Source organism: Monopterus albus, unplaced genomic scaffold, assembly GCF_001952655.1.
Source record: "Monopterus albus unplaced genomic scaffold, M_albus_1.0 scaffold50.1, whole genome shotgun sequence".
NCBI lineage: Eukaryota > Metazoa > Chordata > Actinopteri > Synbranchiformes > Synbranchidae > Monopterus > Monopterus albus.
In genome coordinates, this window is record NW_018127930.1 from 4389181 (window position 1) to 4402186 (window position 13006).

The following is a 13006-nucleotide window of genomic DNA, read 5'->3' on the forward strand; positions in this document are numbered from 1 at the left end:
CAGAAATATCCCAAAAGAAGGCATTATGCATGATGAATATACACAAACAGAATGAATGATATAAGCTTTTTGTGGTACAGAATATATTTGTAACAATATTCAGATTAGAAACTGTAATTTACATATTTTTCTCAGTAACTGTAACTGATTAGTTACTCCCCAAGACTGCTCAAAGGAGCACGCACAAAACACACACAGGCACAGCTTTTCAGGAAAAAGGCTGTTTGCCCCGTTTTGCCTCTGTCAAGGTAAGGTTGAATCGGTGAAGAGTGTTATAATCCAAAACATTACTTAGAATGCATTACATTACAAACATTTGCATCTCTTTCTCATTATCAAGATATGTGGGAAATAATAAAAAATATGTGCCCTGATGCACTAAATATAAGTTGTACAGTATGTAGGCAGCAGCTCTGGTGAAACAGTACAGAACAGAACAGACGGTCAATAACAAGCAGAAAACATTGGCTGAAGTAGACACAGCCAGAATCAATAGACTTTTCTTTTAATGACCCAAAAGTCAGTAGTTTTTTCTTTCTTTCTTTCTCTCTCTAAGGTAGGTGGTGTGATACTGAACATAGATCACAGCCAGTGCAGGTCTGTTTTGTCTCTTTTTATGTTTGGTTGTTAAAAGTACAAAATGAAAGAGAATGGATACAAAAGCACCATCATCAGTGCCATCACTGACGCCATTTATCATCATCATTATACAGGCTCAGAACAACACACACACATAGACATTAGAAGACCCATTTCTCAAATTAACCTTCATTTGTACCCTCATTGTCTCTCTCTGCGATAGACACACTCATAAGCTACAGACAGGTTAGCCTTTTTGCCGTAGACTGTGAAACCACAGAAATGCAGAAATGTCATAACTGTAACAACAGGACTACCAAGTGGAAGAAATTACCAGGCTTTGTTGCTTCTTAGAAGGAATGTCAAAACACATGTTATGGATGAGTATGAGAATTGAGGGCTCTTTGAAACTAAGCAAAAAGGGGGGGGAAGAGAAAAAGAAAATCGAGTAAGAGGAGAGGAGTGACTGGGGGGGGGTTAGTGAGTGAAAAGGGCATCTGTTTCTGTGTTAGTGCCTGGATGTCAACATGCACTTCTTTGTGTATTCACAGAACACAAAACCTGCTATACATATGTACCAATGACACTTTCACAGACACACCAGCACGCATCCATTGCCACACAAATTTGCAAAGACACAAACAGTATGTGTGGATACTTGCACAAATAAGGAACATATGCGCACATACACAAACACACAAGGTTAATTATAGGTCCCTCTGATCCAGCAATAGGCCTGTCTGAAGTCTAGCTATAATGACATCCAGGTATGTTTGCGCTTCATTTTACACGGCTCATTGCAACTCCAAAAAGGGTATCAGCACGGGGCAGTCTGTGTTTGTGCATGTGTGTGTGTGTGCTCCAAATATGTATTTTGCATACACACCGAGATCACTACGTCCTTGTGTATGACAGTGTGTACTTGTATGTTGCTTTGGGTGGATGCACAATGCTAGAGTTTGTTTGTTGGTGTGTTTGTTCCAGTGTGTATGAGAATTTCCCACATGCGCAGACAGAGCCTTCTCCCCAGTTTATTGACATTCCAGTAGCTTGGCCTCTCTGTCTGCTCCAATCTCTCCTCTCAATAAGAACAGACAACCTACCAAAACGTATTACCTAAAGTTTAATTTTGTCTCACAGATTATTAGGTTGTCAGGTTACTAAAGGTTAATCTACACTAGTTAACCAATCAGAATTGAGAATTATCTGTAGCTATACTATAATAAATAAAGATAAAACAAACACGTGAATGCCTGGTTCTGGCTATTCTAGGTCCAAGTAAATGTATCGGTAAAAATACAAAGGTAAAATGTGTCTCAGTACTGGAAACAATACATGACCTCTGAGAAATTGTTTCAGCACAACTTATTTCAGGTGCTCAGAAGCCTGGGCATGCACATTCAGCTGAGATATTTCCACACTATTTCTGTTTTGACATGAGTGTACATGTGTTAACTCTACAGTAGAACACAGAAGCATTCATGTCTCCTGTGCTTGTTGAATGAAGAGCACTTGCATTCTCTTGAGTACACAAGAACCTGCATGTACTGTACCTTTCTACTATAGATAGGAGGGGTACTGATGAAGGTCTGACTGTAAATAATATGAATTCTTCCAGAAACCCAGCACTTCAAAATACGTAACAATTATATGTAGAGTGAAAAATGTAACACACTTTTAAGAATGGATATGCGTGTTGCTCCTTCTAATTGCTTCAGTTTGGTTATTGCTATGAAGAGGCAGAAGACTTACCTGTGTCTGTAAACTGTATGTCTTTTGTTTCTGTTACGGCCATTGCCAGTTAAATGAGGCAGTTAGCACTGAGCATGTGATGAATCAGGTGAGCCTTGCAAAGATAATTTTATTCCGAGTATCAGAGTTGTTGCTCCTAAATGTCAAGGCATCCATAATAAAGTGAATGCTCTACTCCACTATCACAGGTGCTATTGTGTCTTGCCTATTATTATATTTCAGGCGGATGTGAGAGTGTGTAAAAGTCATGGATTAAACCTGGGATATTTCTCCTGAAGGACCTCATGACCTTCTCGGAGAAATGAATATAATGTATGAGAGGGAAAGAAAAGGATGAAGGCAATGGCAAAGGTGGTAAGAGATGTGCTGCATGTCGATACGTGAGAGGGGACAGAAAGCATTTTGTGGGTGAATTTGCACATGAAAAAAGGTGAAACTGTTACCCTCTTGTGTCACTGACCCGATCCTGCAAATAGCTTTATAAATGGCAAGAAGCTTCCACTGATGATCAAAATACAGGGCTTTGTCACGAGAGGTCACTGCTTGGTCCCTGTTTGAAACCAATAGTAACTGTTGCACTGAAGATGTTCTTTCGGCAAGCGGTGGACGACCACATAACTAAGACACTTTGTGTTGGACTCTTCTTTAATTTGTCACCTATTTTAGCTGTAAGAACTTTGGTGTCAATGCACACTTTTATAATTTCCCACCATGACTAGGAATACATACTGCATATCATGTAAAGCTATCTACCAAATCCTAACCGAGGGACTCAAAGATAACATGAAATCGGTTTGAGGTTAAGCATGGGCATCTGAGGATCGACAATTATCCTGTGGCGATTTTGGAAATAAAAAAATCCATATAATGAAGTCTGCTTTTAGCTATTGCTTTATGCATTTCCAGATCTTGGAAACCAATGATGCACATTTAACCAGATGGAGGAAAGATTGGAGGATACTGAAAGATGGCAGCACAGCCTACTTTTGTTTCTACTTCCCCCTTTTTACTTTCATTTTTCTCATTAATATTGTGATTAGTGTAATTCCATTATTTTTGTAACTACTCAGTAATCAGTGGTGAGCAGGAGCACCCTCCCCTGACTCAGCACTCCTCTCCAATCACACTACATTGGTGAAAAATTCATGGCACATCTGGAGGTAATATTACCCAGTTGCTGGAGTCTAAATGAGATCATAATCTAGACCTAGATCACCTAGGCTATGAAAGGACATTGCACTGCATAATGTTAGTCCTGCTGGATTATTCATTGGGGTGCCCTAAGGCAGCACCTCAGTTGCATAACTAACAATTACAAAGCAGGCTGGGCCCTTGTGTCTTGTTTCAGGGCACATGGTCATTGCACAGAGTCAGCCTGTTATCTGTTATTAAAGGAACAACCTCCCAAACCATTAGACTGCTACATAACTTGCAAAAACAGTCAATGAAGACTCAGCACTCACTTTTATATTTAAACTCTAGTGATGACTGAGCATATATTTTTGGTATTTCCAAAAGTATTTTATTGCAGACTAATTTTATCTTTTTACTATGGAAAGCACAGCATTTGTATTTTAAAACCTGTTGCACTTAAAAAAAATGAAACAAAATGATGCCTAACTTCTTCTGTGGAAATAACTGCTAACATAAGAATTAGTCTTTGCCTAAAATAATATCTTGGTGTCAAGTCATATCTATTAGTTTGGCTGAGAAATGCTCATGCAGGATGTCTTTCCTATGCCATCTTGTGACATGATGAGTAAATAAAATGTTTTAAAAAAGCATTCCAAGAGCAGTGAAGGACATACTGTTTCTGGTTTACAACTGAATTGACTGCCAGAATTTACAAATTTACAAAGACAGTCCCACACATCCAGAAAGACACACTTTCTTCTCATCCAATGACTCAACATCTCCCCAGTCAGTTGCAGTTAGTGTGTGAGTTTATATATAAATTAAAATATAAATTTCCTCCAAAGGGAAGGAAGAGCTTGGCTGCCACAATCCTCTGTGGACTTTCCCTAAGTTATAGTCAGTATTTTGTCATCATCATGGACAAGAAAGCTTTTGGAATTTGAATTTGATGGTAGTGCAGAGAGGCTGTTGTCCCTAGACAATACAGTATAACCACTTTGATGTAAATGTTTTCTGTATGTACCCATTCTCCAGGGGAATCAAACCAAGGGAGATAGAACTGTTCTTGCACAACATTATCGGAATTAAATGCACAAACACACATGTGCATGCACACACATACACATACACACTTTCTCTCTCATTGAAGGATGAACACACTTTTTTGTACTTTACTCAATTTTTGTTTCCTTTCTTCTACAAGGACAAACAGGACTTCCAAAAATTTTTTTTAACCAAGGCACGGCAAACTTTTTTTTTTATTTCAAACTGTACCAAAAAAAAGTTTTCCAGACAGAAAACAAGAACTCAGCAAAGTTAAAGATACACTACACTCTATGTAATACTTCTAAAACATTTTATTTTTAATCATATGATGCTCCTATCCCAAGATAATAATTTTACTGTCTTGCTGAGAGTTATGGTTCAATCAGTTTGTATTCCAATCTATTTAGGACTAATTTTATTATTTTTATTTAAATTAATTGCCACATTTTATTAACCAGCCCCCTAATGTGTACATTCTGGATGTGGTATTTCTAAGCACCAGCTTTTTTGTCTTCATTCTTACTTTGTTGGACTCAGAGCAATATTTTTTCTTGTTTCTCCATGCACTTGAGTGAATGACTTAAGTTCAGAGGAATGACAATAAAGTTCAGCTGAATTAAATTAACTTGAAGTTCAGTGTGCCACTCTTCTAGTTTCTCCCCACAGTGTGTCACACTGAAGGCCATTCTGTTCACAATAGATCAAATTAAATGAGTATATTTAGAAGTGTTGCACCACTGAAGGGACTGAGACCCCTTTTAAGCCTCTGGTGATTCAGTTCCAGTGTCTTGGAACAAAGTTTTATTGCAAAAAAACATTAGCCAAAATTCTGCTTATACTGGCTGGAATTGCATTAGCTTCCTGGCAACATTAACTTATTGAACAGTTTATCAGGAGGAATTGGGGCAACTAGTGGGAGCTCAGTGATTTTGATGGGATAAGAAAACAACTTGAGATTTAATGGTTTAAAATCAACAAAATGGCTCTGGAAACAGGAAATCCATCTTGCAAATGTTCACTCAATTCAATAGAGGGGCAATTCTGCCCATCAAATGAAGTGACTTCTTGATTTCTTAAGTTGATTTTATTCGAAAGTGCATACATTCGTTTGGTCCTTTCTCTAACACCAGGATTCTTATTTCAACTAAAACAAATACTAGATTTTTTTAACCTTTTAAACCAGGTTTAAACACAGCTGTCTGACTGTATTTGTCCCACTGGGCAGAGTAACAAAACAGTTGGATACATAAAGAGCAAATAAACTCATTTGCTTTAGAACAGCAAGAGAAAGAACAAATCTGTATTACTATCACATATTTACAAATGACTCCATATCATAAGCAATGTTTTTACTTAAAAAGAAGGATATATGGCATCATCATCTTAAATCAAATTTAACTGCACTGTGAAAGCTAAAGAGCAACACAATCCAAAAATGTATCGCTACGTAGATATATTGTCACATTGATATACAGCACGGAAGGCAGAAGTGCTGAGGTTTCTGTTTGTACGGTGCAGTAGTTGAAAATACACTGAAATGTCTCAGAGTCAATCACAGAATGTACATTAAGGTTAATAACATAACATTTATCAAACATGAGTGGAAACCAGCAGACACTCTTCGTCATTAGCCGCACAACAGGGTAGTGAAACGGTAATCACTGCATTATGACAGCCACATGAAAAAAAAAAAAAAAATCACTGAGCCACAGACACACATTCATACTGTCTCTTACACACCGATACTAACACTTCCAAAAGATATAGAAGCTCCTGTATGTTAGGAGTCACATGTGTTAACCCCCATGCACACATGCATACTTACACTTACAATATACGTAGTCATGTGAGTGAAACTGTGGTTGAGAGATTCCTGATGGGATTGTAAGGTGTTAGCTTCCAAATCCACTTAACATGTCAAGAAACAGAAACAGACACACACACACACACACACACACCCGTGTGTATTTCTTTTAACTGAATTTTGTCACAATTAGTATATAACAGAGGTATTCATTATGTTTAAGGAGCTGCATATATATGCATTTGTGTGTGTGTGTGTGTGTGTGTGTGTGGTGTGTGTGTGTGTATTAAACAAATTTTATTAAAACAAATTTTACTCTTCTACTTCCAAAATGCTAAATGCTGTCTGACTCTTAATCCACGCTTCCATTCACTAGTTATTTGTCATTAAACACTGGTTGGCTGTGACCTGCTGTAAGCCTCATTAGAATACACCTGCGTTAATGACTTACATTAGGTAACACACACACACCAGCAGGCTCATATTATCTGGTTGTTTTAATGAATTGTACAAGCCAAGGTGAGTGTGTATACACAGGCTGACAGTACAAAGATGTTCAAGAACTGTTTCACCTGCACATCTTCCTCGTCCTTCCTCCGCTTTCATCTTGAGAGTGTGTTTGAAAGAGACACCGAGGAAGAGAGAAAGACAAAGAAGAGGCCAAAACAGACACTCTGAGACTCCCGTACTCACTTGGTGAATGTCAAGGGAACTGTTTTTGTCTGTTGAATGTTATTAATGAAAGGGATAGAGATAGGAGGTCAGAGGGAGATGATGAAGACTGTGACAGTAGTGTACAGTGAGATAAAGGTAGGCAGAAGGAAGTTGTACTTGTTGCCCATTTGTTTTCTTGAGCATATCTCCCATATCATATTTTATTTCAGTTTTAGGTGGCAATATCAATAGGACTCAGATAAAATGAGAGTATAAGGTTTGTGGGGCATCACATTTTTTCATATTTTGGTTTTCTGCAGCAAAGGGAGGTCAGAGATTAAAATCAGTCATACACGATACCACTGTGGTTGTGTTGCCCAGGGGCACATTTAACTTTATTCAAATTTTAGTGTAATTTTAATTGACAATGATTTTAATTGTATGGTGAATACAAGCCCTTCCTTTTCCAAAATCATTCTGTGACACAGGCAGCATATTTATTTTCTTAAAGAAAGCCATTATTCTAGGATAGAGGAGTATGAAACATTTCGCACGATTGATTTTGGAAGGGGTCTGATGATATTTGAGCGCCAAAAAGAATTTAATCAGCTTACTTTAACGTAGACACTTTTGAAACACAGCAAGCAAAACCTGCTAATGTGACCTTAAAGCTTTGTTTGGCTAGTCATCAATAGCGGTGGCTTTTCTTGGTTTTCTTTTACGCTGAACAACCTTTGAACTTGTCATTCATCATCATTTCTTAATCTACCTCTGCTCTCCAAACATCCTGATAAACAGAATCCAGATTGACTGTGTAACCAGTAAACAGCCCATCAAAATCACTTTGTTTTGTCTCTTCAGCACTACAGGTATTGTAGCTCATCTAGCAATAAACCATTGTCAGGAAAGAGAAAGACGAGTAATAAAACAAAGTTAGTGGCTACTACCTTCTATATTTAATTTAGACTTACATATCAAGATATCTCCTTATATTTCACTCTCCACACTAATTTAAAGGTTTAGTAAGACAGATGGGATAAGCGGAAATTTTAGTTTATAGTGTTTAACTGCTTGATACTTTTGAGAAGGAGCCATCAGAGAGAAAGAGAGAGAGAAATCATTGATCAAAGCTTTACTGGGAATACCTCCTAAAAGATTAATGAGCTAAAGGAGCTAGGAAGTACACAGACACACACACACAGAGAGCGAGCGAGCGAGAGAGAGGGAGTACAAACACACAGTTCAGGCAGTGAGATTCTGAGATTCCATATCTTAACATAAAGAACCACGACTGGTTGAAAAAGGTCCATTACCAGACCTATTTTGTCAGACAGACAGAAACCCTGCACAGTGGACCAAATGCAGACAATTCAGTACGTGTGTGTGTGTGCATATAGATGCATACACACACTGGCTGATAAACAATGGATAACTATGTTTCCATCTGTTTTGTTTAGGTATCCTTATTAGGGTTGTGTTCCAATAGCCAGTTCTGTTCAAGATCCAATTTTAGGTTGACAAAATATCCATACACACTTATTAACATTAATACCATGGGTTCCATGACTTGATGATGTTGAAGATAATAAGCAATCTGAAATCATCCTGCAAGTAGAACTTGAAATTTTAGACACAGAAAGGTGAGTCAATGTGGTGACATTTCATATCTTCATAGCTACAGGTTGTGAATATGAATTAGCATATCACTTCCAACTTACTTTTAAATGTTTAAAATTAAAAATAAATAAATGAGTAGGGGCACTGCACCTTTATATCAAAAGTCACCATTTGAGTTGGTCTGGACGTCTGATGCCTCCTGGGGACCTTCCATTAGAGCTTTTCTAGGGTACACCTCTAAAGCCCTGCCGAAGATTCTATTTTTGCCTTTACCACAATCATAAATGTTTCCTTTATTTTCTACATTTCAAAGCTGTGGCTGAATGCAATTAGTATTACTTTACTTTGCCTCCTTGCCAGTCATTCAGTCAGTCACACTGTAATCCATCTGCCAATCCAGTCAGTCAATCACTTTGTTGAGCTCCATTCTGGATTTAAAGCCAACAGCTTGCCAAAGAGAGAACACAACACTGATTAGACTGAGTGCTACTCAGGATAATGAGTGTGAACAAGGTTCTCCTGCTGGCGCATACAGTACATGACATACACATACTGTACAAGACATACAGGCAAATGGACACAGCACACAGAGGCATCAATCTTTTGTGCTTATTTACTCATTTACAACAGCTGTCTGTTTTCTCTGATGATACATCAAAGAGTGGTTAAATATCCCATGAATAATTGATCACATTCAGTTTTCGAGATTTGTCTTTTATACTCGTGAAAGTGCAAAGACATGCAAAATCAAAAACAGCAGCTGATATTTGAAGTGCCTTCATCACACGAGCGTTTAGTTTAGCCAACATGCTGGGAAATCTGTCTCTGACCTTCATAGACCAAACTCTGTCAGTGTGATTTTGCCTTTTTTGAATTGACTTGTCTTACTCTGTACAGTGCCTATGGATGATTAAGGTTCACGACAACACAGTATTCTTTTGTGATATTTCTTCTGTATTATTATAGAAATTTAACTTTAATTACAAAACCTAAGTTAAACTTGAATCACTTAAAACTCTACGTAAGTAAAAGTATATAAAAAAGCTGTATATTAAGTAAAAGACTACCTCCAATTGCAGTAGGTTTCTATGTCTACTGATATTCTACATTTATTTTTATACTATGTGCTATTCAAACACTCATATAATTTAAATTTATAGACTGGGTTTAAGGAGTGAAAAAATATCATAAATATAATGTAAACATTGTAAAATAATTACTTGGAGACAAAAAAATGTTATTATCAATTATTTTACATCTCTTTATATGAGCATCTGTTCATACACATTCGACTTGGCCGTCATGCATGATTTAGGGGTTGAAAGTTGTCAGGATTCATTCAGTTTGAGCATTTAACATGATCCATTCACAAGGGTGTGGATAAATGAAAGTGTAGCACAGAGTGTTTGCCCAGACATGTTGGAAAGTCACAGCAGCTTGTGTCGAAATAAAACCAGCTTTGACAGCTGCACTACCATGGAATTAGTGTGAGGGTTAACCTCTTAGTCTCACACTGTCTCTCATCCACTCCTTCCTCCTCTGCCATTCTGTTTCCTGATCTCCGTCTCTCTTCCCTTCTCGCCCTTTTGTCCATAGTAATTAGATAGAACAAGTGTGAGGTAAAGAAGCTCAGCAAAGCCCAGAGATGAAACACTGGTGTACAGTGTCAGTGGCAAGTGATGTCATGGGCAGTAAATCTGCTGCTGACCACTTGTACCATTGATTGAGGGACAGGAGGGCAGGAGATGGTGACAGAAATAGCGCAAATAGAATAGAAAAAGATCCTCAGAGAGAAAGTAATATAAAGAAACTAGAGTGGGAATGACAAGTGTGTATAATGTGAACGGTGAAAAGGATGAAGTCTTGAGCAAACGAGAGAGGAGGAGGGATGGGAAATAAAGAGGCATAGAAGACACTGTGGGAGGGAGAGGGAGAGATGAAGGGAATGATGAGTGGAAACGTTCGTCTCTCAATCAGGATATGGACTCCAATAAATAACATGCTCTCTCAGTCAACAGCATGATGTCATCACATTCATACACAGACTGCAAGGAGATGGTGGCGGTGGGGTAGCAGATATACAGTAGCTGCACTGTTGCTGTCATAAAAACCTAAATAGAAAATTCACCCAGTCTTAGTTGCATCATATTTTCTTCATCCTGTTTTTAATTTGCTTTGTTTCCCTTCTTCACTTCCAGTTGAGTGTTCATCTAATTTGCTCATTGTTATTAAGTTGCTTGTTCTTAGCATTCACTGTGTAAGTCAACCCTTTAATGACATTGTGTTGCTTTGACAAAGGACTTTCTGGTATACCTCAAGATAAAAATGAGACTAAAAGAAAGGGAGCAGGGTTAAAAAAAAGTAGTTAGATTAAAGTAAATAGCAAAAGAGAATAAAGCTCATTTTAGTCACTTATGTGATCAATCTTCAGGTTCTTCATGCATATAAGAGTTCACTTTGTTTCTAAAGTGAGAAACCATATTACCACTGGAACTGAATAAACTAGCAGAAGGAGAGACATCCAGAGCAGCAAGAGCAAGTAAAGTAAGTAAAATCCAGTTTTTAACTCAGTCTATGTTGAAACAGAATCCTTGTGCAGTGAGCGCTTATGTGTCTAAGAGGTCTTCCCGACTCCAACATAGGACTAATTTAGTAACTCACTCCCATATCCACAGAAATGTAGGAAAGGTCCAGAGGTGTCCCAACTGCTTAGGAGGTGCCCAGAGGTGGTGTTGAGATAGAGACAAGCACACAGACATTGCAGAAGGAGAAGGGTTTTACTTACACTTAATGGTACCAAGCTCATTTAAACATGCATTGCGGTCAAAAATTGAATAGTCTTTGTAACAAATTTTGTGCAGGATGCATAGATTTGCTCCAACAACAACTAGGACACATCCTGTCTCCGGTGAAACCACAGTCATTGCAGCTTTACACATCTGAGTCTGTCAAAGTTGACAGTTTTGGGTGCAATAAATGAAACCTTGACCACTCCTACAGCACCACTGATAATGCACAGATTAGTTAATTTAGCTTCCATTTAATCAACAAAAAGCCAGCTAAAAATTTTGGTTTTCTTGAACATGTTGGAGTCATCAGTCGCACACATATTAAAATCATCCAAGCACTGACAAGGGCTTTTGTGAATCAAAAACATTGCCACTCAAGGGGTTGCAAACCTTGTGATCCTTGATTTAGTGGATTTAGTGGTCAAATGGATCCCCCAAGTGAAAGTGAAAGTGAAAGCGCACTAAAACGTTTATTTGAAAAGAATCATGTTCACCCTGGATAAACAGCTTTTATAAGGATTTAGAAAAAACATGATTATATAAAGCACTGTACTAAGGTGTTTAATGAACATGTTACCAGTTTCTTGTCTTGTCCCACTGTTTGAAACTACAAACCTCAACCACCAAAAATACTTGAATACAACACATCTCAATAATATTGACTTTATGGCTCTGAGTGCCATAAAACAGCATACTCATTCTTAGTATTCCTCCTCGCTGAAAGTGAAAATAGGACTTCTTCATAAATTCAGAAATTGATATAATTCAATTATCTTAAGTTTGGAAACAGGACCTGACCCCAGCTACATCACTTCCATCCCCTCACTATTTAAACTCACTGAAACCTTTCACTACCGCTTTCGCTTTTCATCACCCATCCATCCATCTTCATCTGCTTTATCCAAGACCAGGTCGCGGGGCAGTAGTCTGTGCAGAGCCTCCCAGACTTCCCTCTCCCCACACACCTCCTCTAGCTCCTCAGGAGGAACCCCAAGGCGTTCCCAGGCCAGCCAGGAGACATAGTCTCTCCAAAGTGTCCATGGTACTGCCCTGCAGGCCTTCTCCCAGAGGGACATACCCGGAAGGCATCCAGGGGGCATCCTAAACAGGTGCCTGAGCCACCTCAACTGGTTCCGCTGAATGTGGAGGAGCAGCGCACAATGGACCAGTACAGACATTGCATTACTGCGGACACCACACTGATCCATCTGTCAACCTGCCGCTCCATTTTTACAGGAGGAAGCTTATTTCTGCCGCGATCTCATTCTTTCATGATCCAGAGTTCATGGCCATAGATGAGGGTAGGAACATAGATTGACCGCTAAATTGAGAGCTTCGCCTTGTGGCTCAGCTCCTTCTTCACAACAATGGACCAGTACAGACATTGCATTACTGCGGACACCACACTGATCCATCTGTCAACCTGCCGCTCCATTTTTACCTCACTCATGAACAAGACCCTAAGATACTTAAACTCTTCCACCTGAGGGAGCAGCTCGCCCCCAACCCGGAGAGGGCAATCCACCTTTTCCCGATTGAAAACCATGGCCTTGGATTTGGAGGTGCTAATTCTCATCACCCATCCAAGTCCTTTTCGCCATCCCACTTTTCTATTCAGTTCTTATTCTAT

At 38.7% G+C, this 13006-nt stretch overlaps 1 protein-coding gene across 1 annotated transcript in view; it reads right to left on the bottom strand.

Annotated features, from left to right (window-relative positions):
- cntfr (ciliary neurotrophic factor receptor) overlaps nucleotides 1–13006 on the bottom strand; it is a 211449-nt gene that overhangs the window by 110986 nt on the left and 87457 nt on the right. The window lies entirely within an intron of this gene.